The sequence below is a fragment of the Rhamphochromis longiceps genome, linkage group LG5 (genome assembly GCF_057381845.1).
Source record: "Rhamphochromis longiceps isolate RC_006_pf linkage group LG5, R_longiceps_female_GT1.1, whole genome shotgun sequence".
Classification (NCBI taxonomy): Eukaryota; Metazoa; Chordata; class Actinopteri; order Cichliformes; family Cichlidae; genus Rhamphochromis; species Rhamphochromis longiceps.
The window spans coordinates 9,193,313-9,219,738 of NC_140561.1; the positions used below are offsets into that span (position 1 = coordinate 9,193,313).

The 26,426-nt window shown below is 42.5% G+C and overlaps 1 protein-coding gene and 1 long non-coding RNA gene across 2 annotated transcripts in view; one reads left to right on the top strand and one right to left on the bottom strand.

The window, feature by feature from the left end:
- The window catches only part of cntn6 (contactin 6), a 145,312-nt gene extending 136,487 nt beyond the window's left edge, over positions 1–8,825 (bottom strand). The window contains exon 1 of the mRNA XM_085405652.1: positions 8,722–8,825. The gene's annotated coding sequence lies outside the window, so the exon portion shown is untranslated. The remainder of the gene's footprint in view (positions 1–8,721) is intronic.
- Positions 8,826–11,047: 2,222 nt separating this feature from the next.
- Positions 11,048–25,425, top strand: LOC146669190 (uncharacterized). Its single transcript, XR_014911851.1, has 3 exons — positions 11,048–11,311; positions 24,686–24,765; positions 25,265–25,425. It is a non-coding gene; the product is annotated as an uncharacterized LOC146669190 (long non-coding RNA).
- Positions 25,426–26,426: the final 1,001 nt, after the last annotated feature.

Genomic DNA, 26,426 nt, shown 5'->3' on the forward strand with positions numbered 1-26,426 from the left:
TAAACTAGCACTTTATGCAAGTCAATGCTTCATCTGACCAACTGGCTGCCAATCTCACAAAAATCCTCACTTAGAAAACATGCATTTAAAGAAAAGAATTTTGTGTGGTCTAAAAAAACCACAAGCTTTAGGTTTCCCATTTCAATGATGAGCTGATATTCCACCTGAATATCATCTATTGAAGAGTTTGCAGTTTGCTATTCAACTGTCTGTGTGACGGGTTCATCTTTCATCTTACAGCCTTTCTATCGGCGCAGTGCAGCTTTCGCTCGACTTCAAGCAAAGTCTGTTTTTTGAAAACATGCACTGCCGTTAATGCGTTCGTGACACCAGCACAACAGAGGATTTGTTGGAGGAAACTGAGCTCGGCTCCCGCCTTCCTTCCGTGGTATTATCCTCAATCATCTTTCAGCCACACCACAGAGTCCAACTGAGAAGCCTGTTTGCAAATTTCCAAACTTCACTGGTGTTTGTGCAGATATTGAGTACATGTTACTTTAAACTGTGAATAACATTTATTTTGTGAGCGCTTAGCTGTTCTCTTTTTATATTGCCTCGGTCACGCTGGGATGGCGTACATCTTCTGACTCAGATATCATTGTAAAACTCAAATCTGCATGGGCGAGCACTCATAGAGATGTCCGAAAAATGGCCATTTTCCATAAGAGACAAGATTTAGTATTTAGTATTTAGTATTTATTTATTTATTGTCATTGTCAAGAACAATGAAATTGCGTTTGGGGCTTCCATACAACCCAAAAAAAAGAAGAAAATAATAAATACCCCTTAAAACCCAAGTGTACATATTTAACCCAGTGTGACTCCAATGCAATAAGACAATCCTTAGCAATAATGTTCGTAGAAATTCAGACAAAGACCTGAGAAACATGACAAAATACAACAATGCAACCCATTCAATATTATTGTACTGTGAGATATGATATCAGATATGATAGTTATCTATTTAAGAAAGAGGGGGGGGGGGGGGGGGGCAGGAGGGGGAAGAGAATAAAGATATGATGCACCAATGCAGACCAGTTCATTGCTATTAAGAAGTTGGATATGGTTATTGTCCGTGAGAGGGGGGCAGAGAGTTCAGGAGCCTCACAGCCTGTGGATACAGGCTGTTGGCCAGTCTGGATGTTCTGGCCTGTATAGACCTGTACCTTCTCCCTGAGGGCAGCAGATGGAAAAGGTGGCGCGCAGGGTGATGTTGGTCCCGCAGGATACTGTGCACCCTCCTCAGACAGCGAGTGGGGAAGATATTACTGATCTCTGGCAGACTTGTTCCAATAATTCTGCCAGCTTCCTTCACCACCCGCTGGAGTGCTTGCTGATCGGCCTTGGTGCAGCTGGGGAACCACACTAGAAATCCATACGTCAGAACGCTGCTGATGGCACAGTTGTAGAAGTTCAACATCAGAGATCTGGGAATGTGTGCGCTCCGCAGTCTCCTCAGGTAGTAGAGGCGCTGTTGGGCCTTCCGTACAACTGAGGTGATATGGTTGCCCCAGGACAGGTCCTCGGTCACAGTTACCCCCAAGAATTTAAAACTGCTCACCCTCTCCACCGCCTCACTACCAATGAAGAGAGGCAGATGGTTGTTATGACCCCTCTTCCGGAAATCTACAATGATCTCCTTGGTCTTTTTGGTGTTTAAGACCAAGTTATTGTCGTGGCACCATGACTCTAGTTGTTGCACCTCTGTCCTATAGTTTGTCTCATCATTGTTGGATATAAGTCCGAGCACTGTAGTGTCATCTGCAAACTTAACAATGAGATTGGACGCGCAGGAGGAAATACAGTCATGGGTGAAGAGAGTGTATAGCAGAGGGCTCAGAACACACCCCTGAGGGGCACCGGTGTTGACCACAAGGGTGGAAGAGGTGTTCTTACCCACTCTGACACTCTGTCTACGGTTAGTGAGGAAGTCCACAATCCAGTTGCACAGAGAGGAGTTAAGTCCCAGTTGGTGGAGTTTGGGACGGAGTTTGTATGGCCGGATGGTATTAAAAGCCGAGCTGTAGTCTACAAAGAGGAGCCGTGCATAGGTGTTCCTGTGTTCCAAGTGCTTCAGTAATGTGTGCAGCACTGTGGCGATCGCATCCTCGGTTGACCGGTTCTCCCTGTATGCAAACTGGTGCGAGTCCAGGGATGGTGGAAAAGCAGCTCTGATGTGTTTAATGACCAGTCTCTCCAGGCATTTGGCGGGAATGGGGGTGAGTGCCACAGGTCTGAAATCGTTCAGACATGTGACATTTGACTGTTTTGGGATGGGAACGATGGTTGCTGCTTTGAAACAGGATGGTACCAGTGAACAGGACAACGAGGTGTTATATATAGAGGTGAAGACGTCCGCCAGGTCCGCAGCACAGTCTTTTAGCACCCGGCCCAGCACTCCATCCGGCCCGGCCGCCTTCCTGGTGTTAATGCTCCGGAACACACGCCTCAGCTCATGAGTGCTCAGGACCGGAGCAGGGTCGGTTGAGGGGAGAGGGGACAGGACAGGGTCGGTGTTCTCCCTGTCAAAACGGGCATAAAAGAGATTTAGATCCTCAGCCAGAGTAGAACTGTCGGCTGAGGGTGATGGTGTTCTTCTTTTGTAGTCCGTGATAGCCCTGATGCCCTCCCAGACCTGCCTTGGGTTTGTGTTGTTCTCAAACCTGGCCTCGATACGCCTCCTGTGCTGCTGCTTGGCAGTCTTGATGCCTCTTCTCAGGTTGGCCCTGGCAGCACTGTATGCCTCCTGGTCCCCGGATTTGAAAGCGTTGTTCCTTGTTCGAATAAGTTGTTGAACTCCGTGTGTCATCCAGGGTGGATTATTAGGGAACACACGGAATCGTTTCCAAGTTGTTACATTGTCCACACAGAAACAGATGTAGTCCAAGACAGTGGAGGTGTAACTGTCCAATGCGACACGATTGTCAGTGTCCTGCACCTTGAATACATCCCAGTCTGTGCAGTGGAAACAGTCCTGAAGCATCGGAATAGCATCCTGCGGCCATGTTCTCACGGTTTTGGTTGTAATCCCAGTGCTCTTGATCTTTTGTGTGTATATTGGGTGTAGCAGAAGGGAGAGATGGTCTGACAGACCCAGGTGGGGATAAGCCTGGGCTCTGTACGCATTCGCCATGTTGGTGTACACCTGGTCCAACGTTCTATCTCCTCTGGTAGCACACTTCACATTACGGTGGAAATTGTGAAGTACAGATTTCAGGTCCGCGTGGTTAAAATCCCCAGCCGCAATAAAGACACTGTCCGGGTGTGCTACCAGGCTGTTATTGATGCTGCTGCTCAATTGTGCTAACGCTAGCTTAGCATTAGCATCTGGTGGAATGTAAACAGCGCAGATGTAAACGGCAGAAAATTCCCGAGGGAGATAGAATGGACGGCACTTTAACACCAACAGTTCTACCTCTGTACTGCACAGTTTTTCCGTTACCGTGACGTTCGTGCACCAAAGGTTGTTAATATAGATGCACAGCCCCCCGCCAGTCTTCTTACCCGAGTCCGCAGACCTGTCGGCTCGATAGGCGGTGCGGCCTGCTAGATCGATAGCCGCATCGGGAATGGCGCTGTCCAGCCAGGTTTCAGTGAAAATCATGCACGAACAGTTATTAAAAGTCCGTCGAGTGGCGATCTGCAGTCGTATTTCATCCAGTTTGTAACGGATTGAACGGGCGTTGGAGAGGAATATGATCGGGAGTGGTGGTTTAAACGGACTAGTCTTTAGCCGTGCCCACAGGCCTCCCCGCTTGCCTCTCTTCTGCCTCCGCTCGCAACGTCTCCTCCTGCGGCTTGCTGTTGCGGGTAGCCCCGGGGGTTGCTTAACGATCTCCGGGGGGATGAGATACTCGGATGTTAGTTGAAGATCTCCACGGCTTAGTTGTAGTAGATCATCTCTGTTGTATTGAAGTAACCCCAGACTGTGTGAAATAATACACAGTACCACCAAAAGTGCAAAAGTGTAGGAGCTCCGGGCCGCTGCGTCTGTGCGCGCCGCCATCTTAAATCTTTGAAGATATTAAAGTGTGTGTGCAAAATCCTGATACAATTACTGATGAGTGCAGAGCCAGGCCTAAATGAATAATTGATTGTAAAAGCTATTGTCGTGGAAATCAACAACAGAAGCAGGAATTATTTATGACATTGTATTTAAGTTCGTAGATGCACCATATAGACTTTCCTGCACTTGGGCTATTTTTAGCGGGAGAGGATGCAAAAGAAAAAGATAAAAGTACCTCCCAGTGCTGTACAGTACAGCCATACAGTACATGGTAATTTCACTCGCTATCCTTCAAAGCAGTGAAAGTGAGGTCTCTGATTTATTCATAAGCCATGCTTCTTCTGCCAGGGAGCATTAGACAAAGGCAGATCACACAAAGGTAACAATTCTGCTGAGAAAAGCGAACTACAAATCAAAACAAATCAAACCAAGGTGAGAGCGGTTTACTGTGATGCTCCAGTAAAGCGCAGGCTAGCCAAGCACTGCAGCTTCTGGGCTCAACAGTTGGAAAGTAAAACTCTGGTATCGAGCAACTGAAGGCAGGACTGTTTGGACAGCTGTTGGTGGGGTTTCTTTCATTAATTCTAATGCTACAACACACAGTGCACCTCAGTGGCTTTAAGGCTTCTTGCAGGTTCATGTCAGGAATAATTCAACATGATTCCAGCTGCACAGGCTCCATCAAGCTTCTGTCAGTTTCTATCAGAGAGTGAAGGTCATCACTCTGTCCTGCTTACCTGGTCTCCTACAGCCCCCGCCACATGTCCTCCTCCTCTTCTCTCAATCCCTTCTGACTGCTGTGGTTGATGACCACAAACACTAAGCCTATTTCAGTCCCTGAACTGGTTAAGCAGTTAAGAAATTAGATGGATGGGTAAAAGGCTTCCTCAAAGTATCTCAAAAGTTGGACTTGAATATTACATATTTTAAATTTAGAACATCTTACTGTCTGCAAGAACTAAAATTAGCCATGTAAAAAAGAGAAAGAAAGAGCACACTGAATTTTAAACTATCTGATCTTCTGACCAACCAGTTCATTTCCCTTCTGCATTATTAAATGGCTTTCCCATTCACTGCTTGCTTCTGACGTTTTAATTCTAAGCTTTTAAACTGGTAGATTCCTTGAAATTGATTCATTAGATGCATGACCAGCACAATGTGCTCCTGATAGACACCAGCCAATCAATAATCACAATAATCAACTGACAACAATCAAATTAAAAAGCAACACTGCGTCAGGCATTTGTTTTCTTTTTATTAGCATTGTTATCTTGACCAAAAGGTTACTTTTAATGAAGAAAAATGACTTCTAATCCAGAGCTCGTGGCTTATACGCCCCACAGGTATGATCCATATTTGTCTGTGCACTCCTCCCTTCTATAGTAACGCAAATCAAACCAGCGTTGCTACAAACAACAAACTCAGGGAGACATGATGTGCATAAAGATATAGATTTTTCAACATATTAGCACATAGCACTGTTCATAAAAGAGTACAATCAATACATTAGCAGAGTCTACCGATTTATATTTAAGGTAACATTCCAATTTTAACTATCAATAAATAATGCTGCATATAGTTTCTATATTACTGATGAGTGTCAGGAGACATATAGATAACCTATAATTTAGTTCCACATATTTTAAAAAAACTGTGTAATTTAGAGATTTCAACATTATTGTTCATTGACTGTTGGGGTCATAATATATTATTATGACCACATCATAATATTCACGAGGGACACATATATCATTTTAATATTATAGTATTAAAAATACAGTGTTGTTATTAATGATTTGTTACATCATTATTAATTGTGATTGGTTTCAAACTTGTAAGGAGTTTAGTAGAACATGGCGGTAAACATTAGATTGACTGTTTTAAATTGTATTTAGCATGCATTTGCCACACTGACACATAAATTGTATCAAAAACATACTCTTTCATGAACGGAAGCCAACCTAAAAGCAATGTGTATATTTCTTCACTTCCTAACATGGATATTGATGACATTAACCTGCGAGCTAAGAGAGCAGTTAGCATTATAGAGATGCTCAAGCTAGCATTAGCATCTTTCACAATTATTATTGCTCTCCTCTACCTCTATTTTGGTCTCCACCAGCTACTGCAACTACCTACATGCTAAAAAGCGCTTTCATTTCATTAATGAAGCAGTTTTATCAGATATTTTTAAGGACAATGACTCAACAACAGCAGTGATATAGAGAATCCTTTCGCTAACTGTTAATTTGACCTGTTAAAATGTATGCTAGCAACATTCTGTAGAGCTGTAGGGAATGGAATGTTGGCTGATTATTTTTCTACAAGAAAAAGTGTTCATATTCCGCTTTGCTATTTTACAAATAGTAGATATAAAAATATTGATGAGGGCAGCTTTAAAATCATTATATTTAATAACCGCTGCCCTTGCCTGAGTGAATTTAAATGCCTGCGCTGTGCAGAAGCATTTACTATACAAGCAAGATCATAAATTTTATATTTACAAGGTGGTCACATAGTTACTTCACACTCAAAAAACAGTCGAGTTGTGGTTGTTTGAGAGTGTAGCTTCTCCTTTAGCAATAAGCCATTACCTTTAAGTGCGAAATTCAACAGTAAAACGCAACATAACCATGTCACAGTATGCACTGGCTGCCTGTCTGGCTTGTGGCCAAGGAAGCAGTTGACTTGGAGAACAGAAGCGACTGACAGATGCCTGAGCAGCAACATAGCATTCATCAAGGCATCTGCAGGCTCTGAATACCGAAGCGGCCTCTGCTTGCATCCACCTGCAGCTATTAAGACTGCCAAATCCCAGGCACGAGAGGAGCTGAAGCAGTATTCCAGTATCACAGACCTGACCCTGCTAGACAACAGTCAGCTCTGGGTGTTAAACCACCTCATCTGCTCCATACATCACTGTTATCTCTATCACCCCTGTGAAGATTAGCCTTCAGCCAGCACTGCCTACCTCTTCATACTGCTGCTGTTGAGCAAAAACCCAGAGAGCCCAGACAACACGAGGTGATAACCCCCCAAAAACAAGGTTTATACTTTGAAATGTGAGGAAGCGCCACAGTGTGTACAAGATACTTGCCTTTCCTTTCTCCTCCACTTAAGTGCAGTGTGCAACGATCTCTAATCAGTCTTCATGTAAAATCGCATTATTAAAACCGGTATTTTCACATTATTTATTACTGTGTTCATGCCTTTTGAGTAAATTAATGGGAGGTTAAAAGATTCATTATCATGTTTGGATTTCCCACAACAACAGAAAAACATACCTCGAGCTGCCTAGACCCTAAATTGCATACATTTATATTTTTGCAGTACTGAACTTTATGTCCAGTTCCCAAAAAGTTGATTCTGTTCAGCTGGACGTAGCCTTTTCAGTGGGAGAAACATTTCGTCACTAATCAAAGTGACTTCTTCAGTCGAGACCGATGATGAACAGAATAGACTTTTTGGGATTTTCTTACCTGGATGATGGAGCGTGCATCTAGACAGTTGTATTTCATGCAGACTACACCTCTGTACTCAGGGCAAAATAATTTTGTTTTTTTATGTACTGCAGTGTCGCCTCAGTGTTTTGGATGAGGGCAGCCTGGTGGCCAAACCGTGCCTGCCTCTGTCATTATGTGGTGATGAGTACATGAAGGGGCCATATGTATTCTCCTGATGACCCTCCTGAGAGTAATCGGTAGGGCTACATGAACGTGGCAGGTTTATTAAGTCAGTGCTAAGAAATTAAGCTGCAAAGTGGCTTATTAATCATCATTTTCACTGGACTAAGTGACAGAGGAGTGTGATCACTGAATACAATTTGGGAGGGCTGCATCTGAATGAAAATGGCTAATGGCATTTTTATTATGCTTTAGTGCCCTTCCTGGGGAGGAGAGGGGTGAATAAGTGTGCGTATGAGTGTGTGTGTTTGTTTTTTTCTTGGGGAGGGGGGGTTTCCTACATCCTTGTATGACAGCACAAATGCCAGCATTAATGGCTTTAGACGTCTAAAGACAGAGGTGAGGTAAATTTTGGTTACAGCTCTTCCAAACTGAGGGAACTGCAGGAGGAGCGCATACTGACTGTAGGTGCGCACCATTATTTCACGGTAAGTGTAGGCTTTGGGAGCATTCATTAACAAGTTGTTTGCAAAAAAAACTCATTTTCAAGCATTACTTCCGCTACTACAGTTGGGCTCTATTCAGTCGCTTTCAGTGAGAAAAGCGGTATTTCTCGGAGAAAGCCCCGGTTTCCAGTCTGACACCTCGCTGGCAGGTGCATTTTGCGCTCGAACCTGGTGATCTAAATAGTTGGAATTTGCAAAGCGCGTTTTGCTTCTGTCTCTGCCACCAATCCTGCATGCATGCATCCACTGCTCGTGAGCATCTTGGTGCCCACGAGGAGCGGGGAACCTGCCTCCTTCACACGGCGTTCTGCTGAAACCGCTCTCATTTTAACAGTGAGCTGCACCCGCACTGGAATGCGCAGAGATCCACGGAACACACTGTTAACTGTTAACTTTCCTTACAAAAAATATTTAAAGAGGATATAGCAAAGCACACCTTCTCCTCACCTACCGTTACACGGTAACTGCGCAAACGCACGGTAAAGGAAAGGCAGAGGATTTAGTCAACGTGCAGGCGGGATACACAGGGAACAGCACAAAGATCGCACACTGCTGAGTGGCATAATAACTTTGACAGATCCCTTACCTGTTCAGGAGCGGAGACACGAGCGTGAGCAGAGGAGAGAGGACAGAGAGGGCATCGGGCAGAGCGCCGAGCCACACAGCCTGCACTGTGGATGAAAGAACTGCCAGACGTCCCAGCAGTGAACTCCAAAGTGTGTCTGTCTTTTTACCACGCCAATAACGGACAGTGAGATTCAGACCACTCCCCCGTTGTATCAAATTATTTCCAACTGTTTCCTTCTGATCACAAGCATCTCATTTAGGAGCAGGTCTAACAAAACGACAGCGTGCTTCTGTTCTGCAGTGTGCAGTGCCCTTAACAACAACGGGAAAGTGAATCAGAGGAAATGTGCAAGTTAGCTATGTGATATTATCGCATGCCTGGCTCTGTCAACACGTGGATCACGCGGGTGATTATCAGTCATTATCATTATTATTCCATCTATTTTCTTAGTTAAAACCAACCATAATAACAATAATATGCATATTTAGGCTGCCGAAACAAACGATACATATCCTCACCTTGCGAACCTATTTAAACATCCAGCAGTTACCAAGCAACGCTGGCATTTTTTATTATTTATTTATTTATTTATGTATTTATTTGAGGTCATGTTTCTGGTCAGCAGGTGAACTTAAATCCAGTACTGCTTTTCCTTTAGGCAGTGTCAGCAGGGCAATGTGGCCTCCTCCCTTCAATGATCCAGAGCAGAGCAGATCACACAGTAAACTTCAAGTTTGTATCAGTTTGTATCAGGTCTCTGAGCTTTTGGTAAGTGGGTGAGAGGGTCTTCACTTTAAAAAAAAATGGCACACAATCCTCCCACAATGGGACATGTTTACGTCACACCTGCTTGGGATGCAGAGGTGCCACGCTGACCCACTGGATGGTTTTGGGAACTGTGACTGTATTGTCGTTTTTAGCTTCTTCTTATTGGCAAATCAAACACCCATGGCCTATCATAAATAATTAATAGACTAGGCTTTTGTTTTGTTTGTTTGTTTGTTTTTTAGTGTTCAGTTCATTAACAGGAAAGTTGCAATTTGTTTTTACTCACTTTTAGTTCTATTTTGTTTTATTTTGTTATTGTTTTTTTCATTTACATGACAATTTTTAGTCTTTTATATTTAATCTGGAGTTTTTTTTTAAAAAAGGGTAACCAAAAAGGGTAACCAAAAAAATCTGATTTTTTTTTTTTTTTTAAAGAGTATAGACAACATCTGGTTAATGAGCTGCTAGACTGCCATGTTATGTATGTATTTCTTAAAGTGTTGGTCCACAGAGCTCTGCTAACATTGTTCCGCTTTAATTTACTACTTCAACATTGCTTTATAATGTAAAAAAACTGCAACTTACAAGTGAAGCTGCACCAATTTATTTTTTAAAGATATCTCATAAGTTAAATGTCTTTACACTGAAATAAAAGACAACAGTTTTGCTAGTTATGCACAGGTGAAATTAAATTGGTCTTTATGTGTCTCATGATGTAAAATAAGGTTGTCACCACCACTCTGGAGGGTTTGCACTCAGAAATTTGAGGAAGTAATCCCTACATCTTGGTAGAGCCTATCAAGCCTATCAGTTGGAGAATAAAGCATGTGTGAACTGCTGTAATCAGATCTGTCCACAGCTCTGTCAGTTTGCAGCAAAGTCAGAGTTTTGTCTGGGTTGCACAGGAATATTCAGTGTCTTGTCTTGTAGCCAGTTTGGTTTACTGTTGTGGATTTTAAGGCTGGAGCAGTTTGGTTTTTTTCCACGGATTTCTGTCTGCATTCATTCTCTGTTTAAGTCTAATCATTCTCCCTGCTGCTGACAAGAAAGCCTATAGGGTGACGCTATTGAAACCATGCTTCTGTGTTTGTTTGTTTGTTAGCAAAAGATCCAAGGAAGATGCTCTGAAATTGTTATTTATTTATTTAGAAACAGAATCATTCAGAAACAAGCTCAAAAATATTTCATTCAGGGGTCAGAGTCACTCTTCCACAGGATTAATCTGCAAAGATCCACACACAGATTTTTAATTTTCAGGTTCTTGTAGTTCAAACGAACCAAAGCTCAGTCAGACTTACAAATCAGACTCACTTCCTGTCCCAGGTTATTTACTTCAAAGCTCCTGACAAAATCCAAATCTCTTTTTAACTTGACTCTCAGATGATCAGTTGGAGCCTCTGCTCTCCAACTGATCACTCTGCTCACTGGTTTAGGGCTGGCTTCCTCTAGGCAAAACTAGCTGACACTCCAAGAATGTACTTGAGGCAAGAAGTGAGTAAAGTTGAGATTTTAGCAGTTACGTAATCAAACACAAGTAAGGTGGTCTGAGTAACACTCCCAACAGTGTAGTGCAGCAATCTGGTGTTAAATGACAAGCAGAGGTGGGTTTAAATGCTGCAGATAAGGGTAATGAGAGACAGATGCATCAGCTGGAGTTTAAATGGCCATGCCCACTTCTGAGGAGACTTAAGCAGTTTTTATGCTCATACACACCCATTAAATAGAAGGAGAGATAGACAGAAAAGGAGAAGAAAGACAGAGAGAAAAGAGATCCAGCACCTGGAGGACAACAGGGACATTAACAGCTTTGCCTTGACTGTCGTGGTGCAGCTATAAGCAGGTATGTCTGGTTCTTTGACTGACATAGTGCTTGGTTTAGTTTTTGACTCTTCAGATCAGAGAATAATTTTCTGTGCCCTCCGAATTTTTAATTCCAGTTATTGAGGATTTAGTAGCATCTTAACGGGAGAGTGTAGATTCCAATCAAATGAACCACCCCTATCTAATCTATCCCTTTCCAAGCATACAGAAGAACCTGTGGTAGCTGTCACTTTAACATAAAAAGCACAATCAATTCTGCAGTTTGGATGTTCTAAGCTACTATAATATCATAATGTAAAAAATGGTCCCTAGCATGGTAAGACAGCTTGCTCTCTTAGTACGGATGAAGGCCTCCTTTGTATGATAATATACTAAAAAGAAAGAAAACATAATTTTGTCTACTATATTGCACTGCTTTACTGGTTGAGTCATCTACATCTGGTCCTTTATTAGTCATTTGACAAAGTCCAAACGAGGCATCGTGCATTTCACTCAGCATTGCGTCGCTGTAGCAACTCTGTTACAGGTTTTGTCATCTTTTCAGAGAACTTATGAGGTTCCTTTAGAGCAATTTCTTGATCACCTCAGTTCAAGGCCTTGCTTGTTTGGTTGCTCGGTTTTGCCAATCAACTCTCTGTTCTCCTGGGAACACTCAAAGCTTTAGAAATTGTTTTACACCCTTGCACTGATCTACATCTTTACATTTTTATTGCAGAGGTCTCCAGAAAGTTTAATGTACTTCACAGCTTTTTTTCCCTTTTTTTTTAAATTGAATATAAACAGGTTAAATATACAGGCGAGTGTCTTAATGGACACCAATCAAGATCTAGACACATCTGACCTCAATCATTTCATGACTTCACTTTCCATAAAAGAAAAGGTAGGAATATTTGCAATATGCGATGCTGAAAATTTTTGTCCTGGCATTGCAGTATAAAAATACTGGTTATCTTTAACATAAAATAAAACACGAGAATAAATGAATTACTACAACAACAAAATAAGATTCTGCCTAAAATCCATCTTTTGTTTCCTTCTGTGTCCTTTTAATACAAATTAAAATAAGGTTCTCCACACTTCATCCACTGGTCTCACCAGCTTGCGAGTTTTCTGCCCTCTGCACAAATTCAATTAAATTATTTGTACTTTGCCTCTATTTAAGGATAGTGGTGACTTTGGGGTTCACCGATCTTTAATTGAGTTCTGGTCAAGAAAACGCTTTGTGACAAAAAGCAACTTGACTCAGAAACAAAGATAAAAGGAAAAAAATTAAAAGTGCTCACAATAATTAAAAAACGCTATAAAAGAAAAAGATGCCCTTAAAACTTTGGGTTATGAGTTTGGAATAGTAAACAGTGGCAATCTAAGGCATTACAAGAAAACTGTATAGTCTAAATAATGTTTCTGAGAGTTTCATATTCTGGATGCTGGTTAAACCAAAATGAGGCTATTCTCTTAATGCATGTTATTGAATTCTACACTTAAAAGAAAAAATAGAAAGGTCAAGTTAGTAACAACCTGTTAGGCTAAAGAATAAAATAGTGATAAAACCATGAGATATGACACATTTTTGCAAGAGCTTTGTCTTGTCCGGTACAGAGGAGTCTACTGGGACACTCGCTTTGTGGCCTCATTCTGAGCACCTGGGCCAGTAAAGAAGCAGAAAGAGAAAGAAGTCATTATCATTACAGACAATAACTCCAGGGGCCGTTCATGTAAGGAAAATTCCCACAGGAAAGTCCGCCTGCAGTATGCACATCATTATCAGTATAATCAACTCCCTTGTGAAATTCCACCCCTCTCCCCCCAAAATAGAAAGGAAGTGGTTAGGGTAGATTTCAGTTTCATGATCTGTGGAGAATGTGCTCAGGATCCAGGAATACAAACTACACCAAGGGCAAATATGCACTTATCAGAAGCGTCTACATAATTAAAGTATTCATTTCATGTAATTACTGCTTAATCTGATGGGACACAAGCGTTACATTATGAACTTCCTGATATTGAACAACCTGGGCAAGTGTAGAAAACTCGGTAATGTTAGTGGGCTCCATCATCATGGTGACACATCATGGTGGCTTTTTAACCCCGAGATTGTCAGTGCTCATCAGATGCTGTTTTCTGATGAAACAGATTTTGATTCCTTGGTAGAAAAGAAGAGCTCACAGTACTACAGATTTTCCTTGGTTAGAATTTTCTTTGTTTTAGGTTCATCAGGTGAAAAGGCAAACCGTGCCTTGCAAGAGAATTTGGATTTGGAAGGTATTAGTGCGCAAAACTTTCTGCTTTTAGATTTTAATAAAGCAAAAAAGATACATAAAGATAAAAGCCAATATCAGTTGCAGTTTATCTCTGTCATCAAGTAACATCATCTGACTAATACCAACAAAGTCACCAAATTAAGGGTACTACTTTTTGGCCTTAAGTGGAACCTTGTAGTCACAGTGAGGTTGCTAGGCAACCAGCAAAGATTTTAGTGAGCTACAGCTCCCTGCCAAGAAACAGCGTAGCATATAATCTCCCCAAAACTACAACTTAAGATAAGATAAGATAAGATAGAACTTTATTAATCCCTCGGGTGGGTTCCTCTGGGAAATTCGACTTCCAAAAAAAGCACAGCAACGACCGAAGTTACAGTTACAGAATTGTTATATATATATATATACACAAACAGACACACACACACACATATATAAATACAGAGACAAATATAAATAAAATATACAAAGGGGATAAATAGAATAAATAGGAATAAAAAATAAAAATACAAGTGAATTGCACATTTCAAGTATTGAGTCTATTGCACTGTTGACTATTTACAAAAAGTATTGCACAAGGTATTGTACAGTGAGGTGAAGAGGCACTACAGCTTAGTTGTTCCCCCCTCCTTTGTCCTCCTGTTTCCCCTCCCTCTCCCCTCCAGAGAGGAGTTAAACAGTCTGATGGCGTGTGGGACAAAGGAGTTTTTAAGTCTGTTAGTTCTTGTCTTGGGGAGAAGCAACCTGTCACTGAACAGACATCTAGCTCTCTCTCTCTCTATATATATATATGTGGATGTTGGGTATCGAAGAATCCATAGGTCCGTCATCCTATTCATGTAGCCCCTTCTGCCGGGGTTACTTGCGTAGTAGCATTCCAACAACGCCCTGTTTTCATCTCTTGCCCACCGATGCCTTCTTGTTCCAGTAGCCCACTTTTCGTCAGGGTGCCCTGGTTCCTCAACACCTGACGCGGACCTTGTTGATCCGGGCGACGTCCGAGCCGGCATGCCTTCATATTTATCTGTCTCGCTCATGTCTGCGGTAGGCTCGCTTAGCATAGGGGGTCTAGCCTTAGGACCCTTACTGGATACAGACGCCCCAGGCAGGAATCGAACTTGCGATCCTGGGTTCCAAAGGCGTGTAGTCTAACCACTACGCTATCCAGCTGCACTCCACGAGCGTCTGGCAGCACAAATGAACCAGCTGCTAGTTAACGAGAGACACCCGGAATGGCTAACCGAAGGTCGGACGGTCCTGATCCCCAAGGACCCCAAGAAGGGACCGGTCCCCTCCAACTACCGACCAATAACCTGCCTCAGTACTACATGGAAGCTCCTGTCAGGCATCATATCGGCTAAGATGAACAGGCACATGGGTCAATACATGAGTGGGACACAGAAAGGAATTGGCAAGAATACCAGAGGTGCAAAACACCAGCTACTGGTAGACAGAACAGTCAGCCGAGACTGCAAGACCAGACTGACCAACCTGTGCACTGCCTGGATTGATTACAAGAAGGCCTATGACTCAATGCCCCACAGCTGGATACTGGAATGCCTAGAATTGTACAAGATCAATGGGACCCTAAGAGCCTTCATCAGGAACTCAATGGGGATGTGGCGTACAACACTAGAGGCCAACTCCAAGCCCATAGCACAAGTCACCATCAAGTGCGGGATCTACCAAGGAGATGCTCTGTCCCCACTGCTGTTCTGCATAGGCCTGAACCCCCTCAGTGAGATCATTAACAAGACTGGCTACGGATACCGACTACGGAACGGAGCAGTTGTCAGCCACCTCCTGTACATGGATGACATCAAGCTGTATGCCAAGAGTGAACGAGACATCGATTCACTGATCCACACTACCAGGCTATACAGCAATGACATTGGAATGTCGTTCGGACTGGAGAAGTGTAGTCGGATGGTAACAAAGAGAGGGAAGGTAGTCAGAACTGAGGGGATTGAACTACCAGAAGGCAACATTGCAGACATAGAGGACAGTTACAAGTACCTGGGGATCCCGCAGGCAAATGGGAACCATGAAGAGGCCGCTAGAAAGGCTGCAACCACCAAGTACCTGCAGAGGGTCAGGCAAGTCCTGAGGAGTCAGCTGAATGGTAAGAACAAGATCCGGGCCATCAACACGTACGCCCTGCCCGTGATCAGGTACCCTGCTGGGGTAATAGGCTGGCCAAAGGAGGAGATAGAAGCCACTGACATAAAGACAAGAAAGCTCCTTACCATGCATGGAGGGTTTCACCCCAAGTCCAGCACCCTGAGGCTGTACGCTAAGCGGAAGGAAGGGGGCCGGGGACTGGTGAGTGTCAGCACCACATTCCAGGATGAGACAAGGAACATCCAAGAATACATTGGGAAGATGGCCCCAACTGACCGAGTGCTCAGTGAATACCTCAGGCAGCAGAAACCCAAGAAAGAGGAGGAAGACGAGGAACCATCATGGAAGGACAGGCCCCTGCACGGTATGTACCACCGGCAGATAGAGGAGGTGGCTGATATCCAGAAATCCTACCAGTGGCTGGACAAAGCTGGACTGAAAGACAGCACAGAGGCACTAATCATGGCAGCACAAGAACAAGCTCTGAGTACAAGATCCATAGAGGCTGGGGTCTATCACACCAGGCAAGACCCCAGGTGCAGGCTGTGTAAAGATGCCCCAGAGACAATCCAGCACATAACAGCAGGGTGCAAGATGCTAGCAGGCAAGGCATACATGGAACGCCATAACCAAGTGGCCGGCATAGTGTACAGGAACATCTGTGCCGAGTATAACCTAGAAGTCCCGAGGTCAAAATGGGAGATGCCCCCAAGGGTGGTGGAGAATGACCGAGCTAAGATCCTGTGGGACTTCCAGATACAGACGGACAAAATGGTGGTGGCTAACCAACCGGACATAGTGGTGGTAGACAAACAGAAGAAGACGGCCGTAGTGATCGATGTAGCGGTTCCGAATGACAGCAATATCAGGAAGAAGGAACACGAGAAGCTGGAGAAATACCAAGGGCTCAGAGAAGAGCTCGAGAGGATGTGGAGGGTGAAGGTAACGGTGGTCCCCGTGGTAATCGGAGCACTAGGTGCGGTGACTCCCAAGCTAGGCGAGTGGCTCCAGCAGATCCCGGGAATAACATCGGAGATCTCTGTCCAGAAGAGCGCAGTCCTGGGAACAGCTAAGATACTGCGCAGGACCCTCAAGCTCCCAGGCCTCTGGTAGAGGACCCGAGCTTGAAGGATAAACCGCCCGCAGGGGCGTGCTGGGTGTTTTTTTTTATGTGTGTGTGTGTGTGTGCTATAATATTGAGATTGTGATTAATTTTTGTTTTTAGGTTACGTTCAGAGGCTAGACATGGACCACAGATGAACATTAGCCTGTGGTTAATACTGATATATTTAAAATAATATTTATTAATGTTTGTTTGCCTTTGCTGTACAAAGCAATCCACAAATAGTTTTACTTTGGATGTGGCTCATACCCTATTGAGCTTTTCTTTTTGGTATCCATTTTTATAGACAGATTCTAACCATATTGAATGCAAGGGCCAGGTGTTATTTGCAGTCATATTAACATGTTGTTTAAACTGAGATACTGGGAGGCTAATTATAAGTCCACCCTCCACTGACCCATCCCCAGTGAAAGTCTGTGTGGTGGCTAGTTCAAAAAGCTAAGATGCAGGACAAGACATTTGTAAGTTGAGATATTTTGATGATTGTGTTGTCTAGAAGGCGGACTCATTCTGAACATCTGCCCTGCCTTTGATAAGGTGTTAATGTTACAACCATTAGCAAAATGTAATGTTTTTGTCTGTATTATAGTGTGCTCTCCATCTTAAAGGAAATAACCAGTCAAGTGCTTCACTGAGCAGATATATTATAAGCAGTAGATAAAAGAAACATAAGTTGTAGTAAACACTGCAAACTCTTGAAGCCTGTGAACCTAACTAAACAAAACAAACACAGTACCAAATCCCTGTTTCGTGTTCTGAAGCGGGGAGCAAAGTAACTGTTATGCTGGCTTCAAATTCTATAGGGAAAAAGCATTTATCAACATGCAATTTTAGCCGACAGGGTTGTTGTCTAGTTAGACTGATTAAGTTCCCACACATAACAAACTGCACCTGCAGCTCTTTTGGAGGATGGCTCATTGTCTCATTGTCTTTATATGCTGCTGCATCATCTCCAACATAGCTGTTACCATCCATCAGTCGAATGGAGCAAACAGACTCTGAAGAATTCGCTCCTCCTTACAGTCACACCAAATATGTTTTATCACTGAGCAAAACAGGGAAAGCTCCTGAGACTCAAGTGCTGCCTGCTCTCACATCTGAAGCAATTTTGATGCAAACCAACATATTTCAAAAATATTTGCATGGAAGTGTACACGCAGTCCGAGCCGTATGTGTGTAAGCCAGAAAAAAGTCAAAGTCAGCTTTTCTTTGAGCACAGTCGGAGACTTGTTTTATTCCAAACAAAGACCTAGCTTGTGAGTTGACTGCTGTTATGATAGAGGACAGTTTAGTCCTGAATTCCAACTGCATCTCATCAACTGACTATAAAGAAAAAACGGGACAGCTGTCTTTTGATGTCCTGTTGTCATTTGCATAATCACATTCATTCAACAAGGGTTAAATTGAAAACATACAGGGCACGGACCGGTGTGCTCACCCGCTTTAATGTTAGAACCACGTTTTTTCCTCCACACTGTTTTATTACAAAGGAGCAAGCTAGTGTGTAACATGCAATTTATTTGATAACTGTGAGCTGAAAACAGAATCTGTGCACTGCCACCCTCAGTGAGGACACTTCAGGGTAGATTTGCAACTATAATTTATGGGTTTTTAATTATAAAGGTCTAATCCTTTGTGTCATGTTTATGGTTATTTGCCGAACGTCTTTTGCACTTCTTGTGTTTATTTAGAATTAACAAAAAGTGTCTGCTATTTGTCATTTTTAATTAAGATTTTATTTTAAAAGTTGCAAAAGTTAAATTGCAGTCCCTATACAATCTAAGGAGCTTGGAAAGAAAAGCGTCTGGACTTCTTTAAGTTGCTTCAAGACGTTTCACCTCTCATCTGAGAAGCTTCTTCAGCTCTAGGGTCAAATGGAGTCTCCAGATTTAAGCCCTATGGGAATGTCCTCCAAGAGGAACATGGACGCCCCAATGATCCTCTACCTAATCACACGAGCCAAGGTGTGAAAATGGGTGTAAAGTCACAATCAGCCAAGGTTTCAGATGAACCCACTGTGAGACCTTGCCACACCCTATCATGCGATTTCCTGACGTCAAAAGGTTGTGAGTGGGCGTTAAGGCGTCTGGGAAGGGTTCTTAAAACTGGATTATAGATGGCAGACAGTTGGTATCGTAAGCCACCGCCTCTGTTTAAAGATGGTCGCTCACAGTGGACATAGATGGCTTCTTTCACTCCTCTTTCAAACCATCTGTCTTCTCTGTCCAAAATGTGAACACAGCTGAGTCTTGTCCTGTGGAGGTGGCTCTTCTATGTTGTGTCATGCGCTTGTGAAGTGGCTGTTTGGTCTCTCCAGTGTAGAGGTCTGGGCATTCCTCGCTACACTGTACAGCATACACCACATTGTTAAGTTTGTGTTTAGGAGTTTTGTCTTTGGGATGAACCAGCTTTTGTCTGAGTGTGTGGCTGGGTCTGAAGTACACGAGAATGGAGAAGACTCTCCTGAGTTTCTCTGATAAACCTGCTACATAGGGGATGACAGTATTGTTGCCTTTGTCTTCCTGCTCCTCCCTAGTTGGTGTCGAGACGCTTTTCTTTCCAAGCTCTTTGGACCACGATGACCTGGATGACTGAGAACCTTCACAGACATATCCCCATACAATGCACAGCTTCAAGAACTATTTTTATTCAAATTCTAACACCAACCTTGAACAACCTTGAACTGGAAAGACATCAATTAAATTAAATATAAATATAAATTAAAGCCACATAGTTTTAAGAACTTGAAGTCGAGTAGGTGAAAAATAATGCAAATTATTTGTCACTACAGGTGGAAAAAAAAAGCCATGTAAAAAGTCAAGCTCAGAAGGAGCATCACTCAGTGTAATTCATCGAGCGTATCACTGATGAACCATCAGTTCATTATAAGGTTACTTTTTAGCCAAGTTAGAGTATTCTTTGTTGCTTGCTGTTGGCACTGCTGTCATTCATTAGAATACCAAGAATGAGGCGCCAAAGTCAGGCATTTCCCTGTATTTGAAATGGCCAGAAGAAGAGATGCATCAAACTGTAAGCCAGATGGACAGTTGTGTATGTTATGTTTTCAATTTTTTGCATTTAAAAAAATAAAACGTGGCAAAGGAACTGAAAACGATGTAGCAAGGAATTAATTTTTGTTGCTTAATGATAAATGCAGCATTGTGATTCATCTATCACTGGAAGAAACACAGTCAGCTGACTGCGTTGGACCATAAGTCACCAATCCCCTAAATCTCAAAGTGGCATTTGCTTATAGGACTATTCCTGGTTTTAATTTGTGGATGACCTACTACTACAGCACTGCTGTTGTGAAGTCGCCGTTGAGGCGCACCCTGAGAGTCCTCCGTGCTGTTAATAATGATTCATAGCACTTCCTCCTCCTCAGTGTGTGAGTAGGATTTCAGAGGGAAGAGACAAATCAGAGCTGCTTTTTATATCCCGACCTTTCAATCAGGATCTGACCTGTCTATAATAAATGACACCGAACCCTGGATGTGTAATGTATGTGTGCTGCCTCAACAAATTGCTTCACTGGGGACCAGAGGAGAGCCTTTCTTTTCCTGGCACATGAAACTCCAGGGAGAAAGAGCCTTCGAATGCTGCATTCAAACTTCAAGCTGTGCCCAGCTTCAAAATTTAAAAAAGAAAGAAGAAGAAGCTGCATTTAAACACTATTACACGAGTGCCTTTTCTATTAACAGCTGCACAGAAGAACAGAATGGCTCCGATCGTATGAAAACCTGCAGCCATTTGTCATATTATTATGTCTGCTGCAGCTTTAATCAGGAACCCGCTTGGTAAGGTGTCAGAAGTGGCTTCTGCTATTGCCTCAAGTCACACTTCTGTGTTATTACATATCTGAAATTTTATTTGCTTACTGAGCCAACACAGGTTTCTCACTCTAATTGTCTCTTCTGGGAGAGAGGTCTTAATGTGTGATGGGAGGAAACATGAGTTTTTGACCCACATTCATCTGACCACAGATGAGACTGGGTGACTGAAAAGAAGCGGTCGGCTCAGTGACAGTAAACGTTCAAATCATTCACAAATTCAACAAAATATTTAATCTGTTCAGGTAGACCTGTGAGAATACAGGGAAATATCTCAACAAGAGAAAATTGTAAGCATTATGGGAGTAAAGAATTTTAAAGGTTAATAGAAGCAACAGAAGCACTAAATACCTTTAGTGTGGCCAGATGGAGAAATAACTCGTGACTATTCAAACTGTTTAGAAAAAAGCTTTCATTACGGGTTGTAGTTATGAGGGCTGATTCTGCAAGAGGAAATAGCAGAGGCACTATAAATTCAACTATCGACTAGAAATACTTGCACTTGACACTCGTTTTAAAGCATGTGCAGTACAGTCCATTCAGAAAGTTTTCAAGCAGGTTTTGTGTAGCTTGTTGCGTTTCACTTGTCTTATCACTCTTACAGACAATAACAAACAAAAACAGGTTTTTCTGGCATTTTGATTTTTTTTCATTTGAATAAGTCCTCATGCCCTTCTCTTAATAGTAGGTTAAATCAGCATCAGAATACTTTAATTGTCCCTAAGGAAATTATGTAAAGCGTTCATGCTCTCCCCTGTAAAACAGAGAAACACACAATGTCTGCAGATTGTGTCTTTGCCAACAATGACAGCTACAATGGTAAGAAATAAACCTACATGCTTGGCACGCCTTTCTTTTCTCACCGTCTGCTGTTCAAACCAGAATTGTCTAACCTCAACTTGCGAATGGCATAAATGAGATGATGGTGTATCAAGCTACGGTGCCAGCTGGGATAGGCTTCCCCTCAACTCTTAATTGGATCAGCAGTTAAGAAGGTGGATGGATGCATGGATGGATAGATGGGGTCCTTATGCAGCATATAACACATATGTTTCACCGTGACGATTTTTCAATGAACCATTTGTGTGTGTGGTGTGTGACATTCGATTGCCTCCGCTGGATATAACGCTGGTTTGGCAACAAAAAGCTCAGATAAACAGACCCTGCCTTTCTAACATGTCAAGAAGGAAAGTCCAGCTAATGTTTGTGAAGTACAGGGAGTGCAGAATTATTAGGCAAATGAGTAATTTGTCCACATCATCCTCTTCATGCATGTTGTCTTACTCCAAGCTGTATAGGCTCGAAAGCCTACTACCAATTAAGCATATTAGGTGATGTGCATTAGTGATGGGTCGTTCGCGAACGAAATGGCTCTTAGAGCCGGCTCTTTGACGTGAACGACGCGAGCCGGCTCCTTATCGCGAGCCGTCACGTGGTTTTTTTTTTTTTTTTCTTTCTCTCAGCCTCTCTCTCGCACTTTTTTTCCGCTTCACTCTGCACGCGAGCCTTGTGCTTTACGCTGGGCAGAGGGGGGAGGGGCGGTAGTTACACTCAGTAGCACAGGAACAGAGCCAGAGAGAGAGAAAGAGAGCCAGGGACAACAACATTAGAAAGGTATAGTAATCATCCACAACTATTTTCGGTTGCAGATGATAAAGGATTGAGAAAGTTTATTCATGCAGGTCCATATGACAGAGAATATGCATGTTCTTTTAGTTTTCATATTATAATTTATATTTAATTGTGTTGTGGTTTGCAGTGTTTTGTGTTCTTTTCACTTTAAATTTGTGAAAGGAAAAAGCTGAAAATGTAAATAGTTAAAACTTGAAATGTGAATAGTTGATTTTTGTATTAGATGATTTATTTATTACATTTTATGTGGAGTGAATAAATAAAAGTATATTTACGGTGGCCCCTAGAGACAAAGCACATACAAACTTCAAATCACGTACGAACTCTGAAGCATGTACAAACTCAAAAACACGTACAAACTCCAAAACACGTAAAAACTCCAAAACACGTAAAAACACGTACAAACTCCGAAGCACGTAAAAACTCAGAAGCATATAAAAACTCAGAAGCACATAAAAACTCAAAACACGTACAGAAGAACAACAGAAGTGCTCCAGGATGCTGGGCGCAGTGTTGAGCCTTTGTTATCTTGTGGCTACACAAGCCAGCAAGTACCAATGACCGGATTTGGTGTGTGGTAATAACAGGTAAATGAACTTTTTTTTAAATTATTTGAATATATATATGAGTGCCTGTGTATAAATACACAAACAATACACACATGCTTTCAATTGTGTCATTTAAGTGATCTAGTAGCTCTGCTTTGGAAGTTCAGTTCATGCTAGAAATGTGTTTTGGAGTTTGTACGTGTTTTGTCTCTAGGGGCCACCGCATATATTTATATATAAACATATATAAATAAAACCACTTGTTTTTACGTTAGTAATTCCTTTTGTGCATAATTTTATATTATTGTTAATAATAAATTAATTAAAGCAACAAAACAACCTGAAGAGCCGGTTCGGAGCCGAAAGAGCCGGCTCTTTTTAGTGAGCCGAACCGAAAGAGCCGGTTCTCTAAAAAGAGCCGGAAATCCCATCACTAATGTGCATCTCTGTAATGAGAAGGGGTGTGGTCTAATGACATCAACACCCTATATCAGGTGTGCATAATTATTAGGCAACGTCCTTTCCTTTGGCAAAATGGGTCAAAAGAAGGACTTGACAGGCTCAGAAAAGTCAAAAATAGTGAGATATCTTGCAGAGGGATGCAGCAGTCTCAAAATTGCAAAGCTTCTGAAGCGTGATCATCGAACAATCAAGCGTTTCATTCAAAATAGTCAACAGGGTCGCAAGAAGCGTGTGGAAAAACCAAGGCGCAAAATAACTGCCCATGAACTGAGAAAAGTCAAGCGTGCAGCTGCCAAGATGCCACTTGCCACCAGTTTGGCCATATTTCAGAGCTGCAACATCACTGGAGTGCCCAAAAGCACAAGGTGTGCAATACTCAGAGACATGGCCAAGGTAAGAAAGGCTGAAAGACGACCACCACTGAACAAGACACACAAGCTGAAACGTCAAGACTGGGCCAAGAAATATCTCAAGACTGGTTTTTCTAAGGTTTTATGGACTGATGAAATGAGAGTGAGTCTTGATGGGCCAGATGGACGGGCCCGTGGCTGGATTGGTAAAGGGCAGAGAGCTCCAGTCCCACTCAGACGCCAGTAGGGTGGAGGTGGAGTACTGGTTTGGGCTGGTATCATCAAAGATGAGCTTGTGGGGCCTTTTCGGGTTGAGGATGGAGTCAAGCTCAACTCCCAGTCCTACTGCCAGTTTCTGGAAGACACCTTCTTCAAGCAGTGGTACAGGAAGAAGTCTGCATCCTTCAAGAAAAACATAATTTTCATGCAGGACAATGCTCCATCACACGCGTCCAAGTACTCCACAGCGTGGCTGGCAAGAAAGGGTATAAAAGAAGAAAAACTAATGACATGGCCCCCTTGTTCAACCCCATTGAGAACCTGTGGTCCATCATCAAATGTGAGATTTACAAGGAGGGAAAACAGTACACCTCTCTGAACAGTGTCTGGGAGGCTGTGGTTGCTGCTGCACGCAATGTTGATGGTGAACAGATCAAAACACTGACAGAATCCATGGATGGCAGGCTTTTGAGTGTCCTTGCAAAGAAAGGTGGCTATATTGGTCGCTGATTTGTTTTTGTTTTGTTTTTGAATGTCAGAAAAGTATATTTGTGAATGTGGAGATGTTATATTGGTTTCACTGGTAAAAATAAATGATTGAAATGGGTATATATTTGTTTTTTGTTAAGTTGCCTAATAATTATGCACAGTAATAGTCACCTGCACACACAGATATGCCCCTAAAATAGCTAAAACTAAAAACAAACTAAAAACTACTTCCAAAAACATTCAGCTTTGATATTAATGAGTTTTTTGGGTTCATTGAGAACATGGTTGTTGTTCAATAATAAAATTATTCCTCAAAAATGCAACTTGCCTAATAATTCTGCACTCCCTGTATATCCAACAGACAGCCAGATCAGGGGAAATGGAACAACAATCATTTTGGAACAATCTTGAACCGTGAAACAGCAATCAACACATTTACTGGTCAGTCGCTGGTTTCTTTTTCACATCATTGAGAACTGTGGCTAAACGGGTTCAGTCTTTATTTTATCTCAGCACATGCTTCTCATGATCTGGGTCATTCAGGTTCCTTTCAGCCCACTCACATTGGGCTGCCATATTGAGCAATATCTTTGGTCTGGCCATTCCACCATAAAGGCATCCGATATATGCCTTGCTACAGTCTTGGAAAACACCGTTAATAAAGATCCCTAACACTTGTGTTAGACTTGTGACAGTGATGGATTGTGTATACAGTGATGGGTAAAAATACTGAATCCGTTTTAAGATGACCTGAAATATAAGAAAGCACAGAAGAGGAACTGAGTGTACTGAGCATTTATATCCACGTCTTGTTTCGTGGGAATCCAGCCACAGGAGGCAGTGGGATACAATATGCAGTCCCCATCCTTGTGGGACTGTGCAGTATGTTCTGTTCCAGATCCAAGGGAGATGGATAATCTTTCTTTTTTTCCTCCTCCAGAAAAGCTTTCCGTGTGACAGTATCTTGTCTGACTTGCCACCCCTGGAGCATCAGTGAGGCATCTCTGGGCATCTAAAAAAAGCACACTGGGAGAGGGAGATTTCCTCCATGTGTTGCTCCTGAAGTACTGGAGCAGATCCTTGGACTGATTTCCTCTCATGATTTCCTAGACACAACAGGTGCCTGTTTACTTGTGATCAGGCCTTTAGACAATCTACCACGGGGGGGGCGGGAGGACCAGCTGAATGAGCAATGAAACAATTTTATGTGACCTTGAACGGCGTTGACAGCATGATGTGTTGTTCAATATCTGAAAAAACCCCAGTTATACTGATGGATTTTAATTTTCACTGAGAGGGCTGCTGCTTGTCAGCAGTATTCTCTTTTGGTTTGCACTTGAGGGTATCCTTAGCAGTCACTCCCAAGTACTGTTAAGAGCACTTTTAAGCCTGTGATGAATTTATTTCTATGCAAATTTTCTTTGTAATGATAATAACTATGTTAATAGGTCCCACGGCATATTGGGCAATTTAGTTTCTAACATCTACTTTGGCATCTTTGTCTGACAAAAGGGCTGAAAAGATTTCAGCTCCTTACTACAGGCCAGCACACTGAAATTAGCATAGACTCTCTTGCCCAGTCTTTCCTAGGAGGCTCTGTTTGTGCAAAGACAAGGAAACCCTACCATGGCACACATGACAGAAGAATTTATGACCATGGAAAACATGGAAATTCTTACACATTCAAACGAATGTTCCCACTAGGTCTCCAGTACCTCACTAGCCTGGAGAGGGGAGGCATGTAAAGTCATCTGTGTGCTGCACTGTGAGGTCCAGCTCTTTTCCTAAAGTGGTACAAGCCTGTTTAGCATCTTTGTTGTATATATGTAAGACCAGCTTGTAGCTTGTAGTTGAAGGAGGAAAAACATGTGTAAAATTTAAACATTCATCCAGCAAGGCCACAGCTCGTAATGAACAGTGACTGAGTCGTTAGTGCTACTGTTTAGATTGTTATTGTTGCAGAACTGTGAACAATAAGCAGCACTGATCAATAATTTTATTATTTCTTAATAAGGACAAATGCCATGACTGTGCAATGTGAAAGTGCTCACTTACACTGATGAACCCAGAGCAAATGATCAACAGAGGTGTGGACTCGAGTC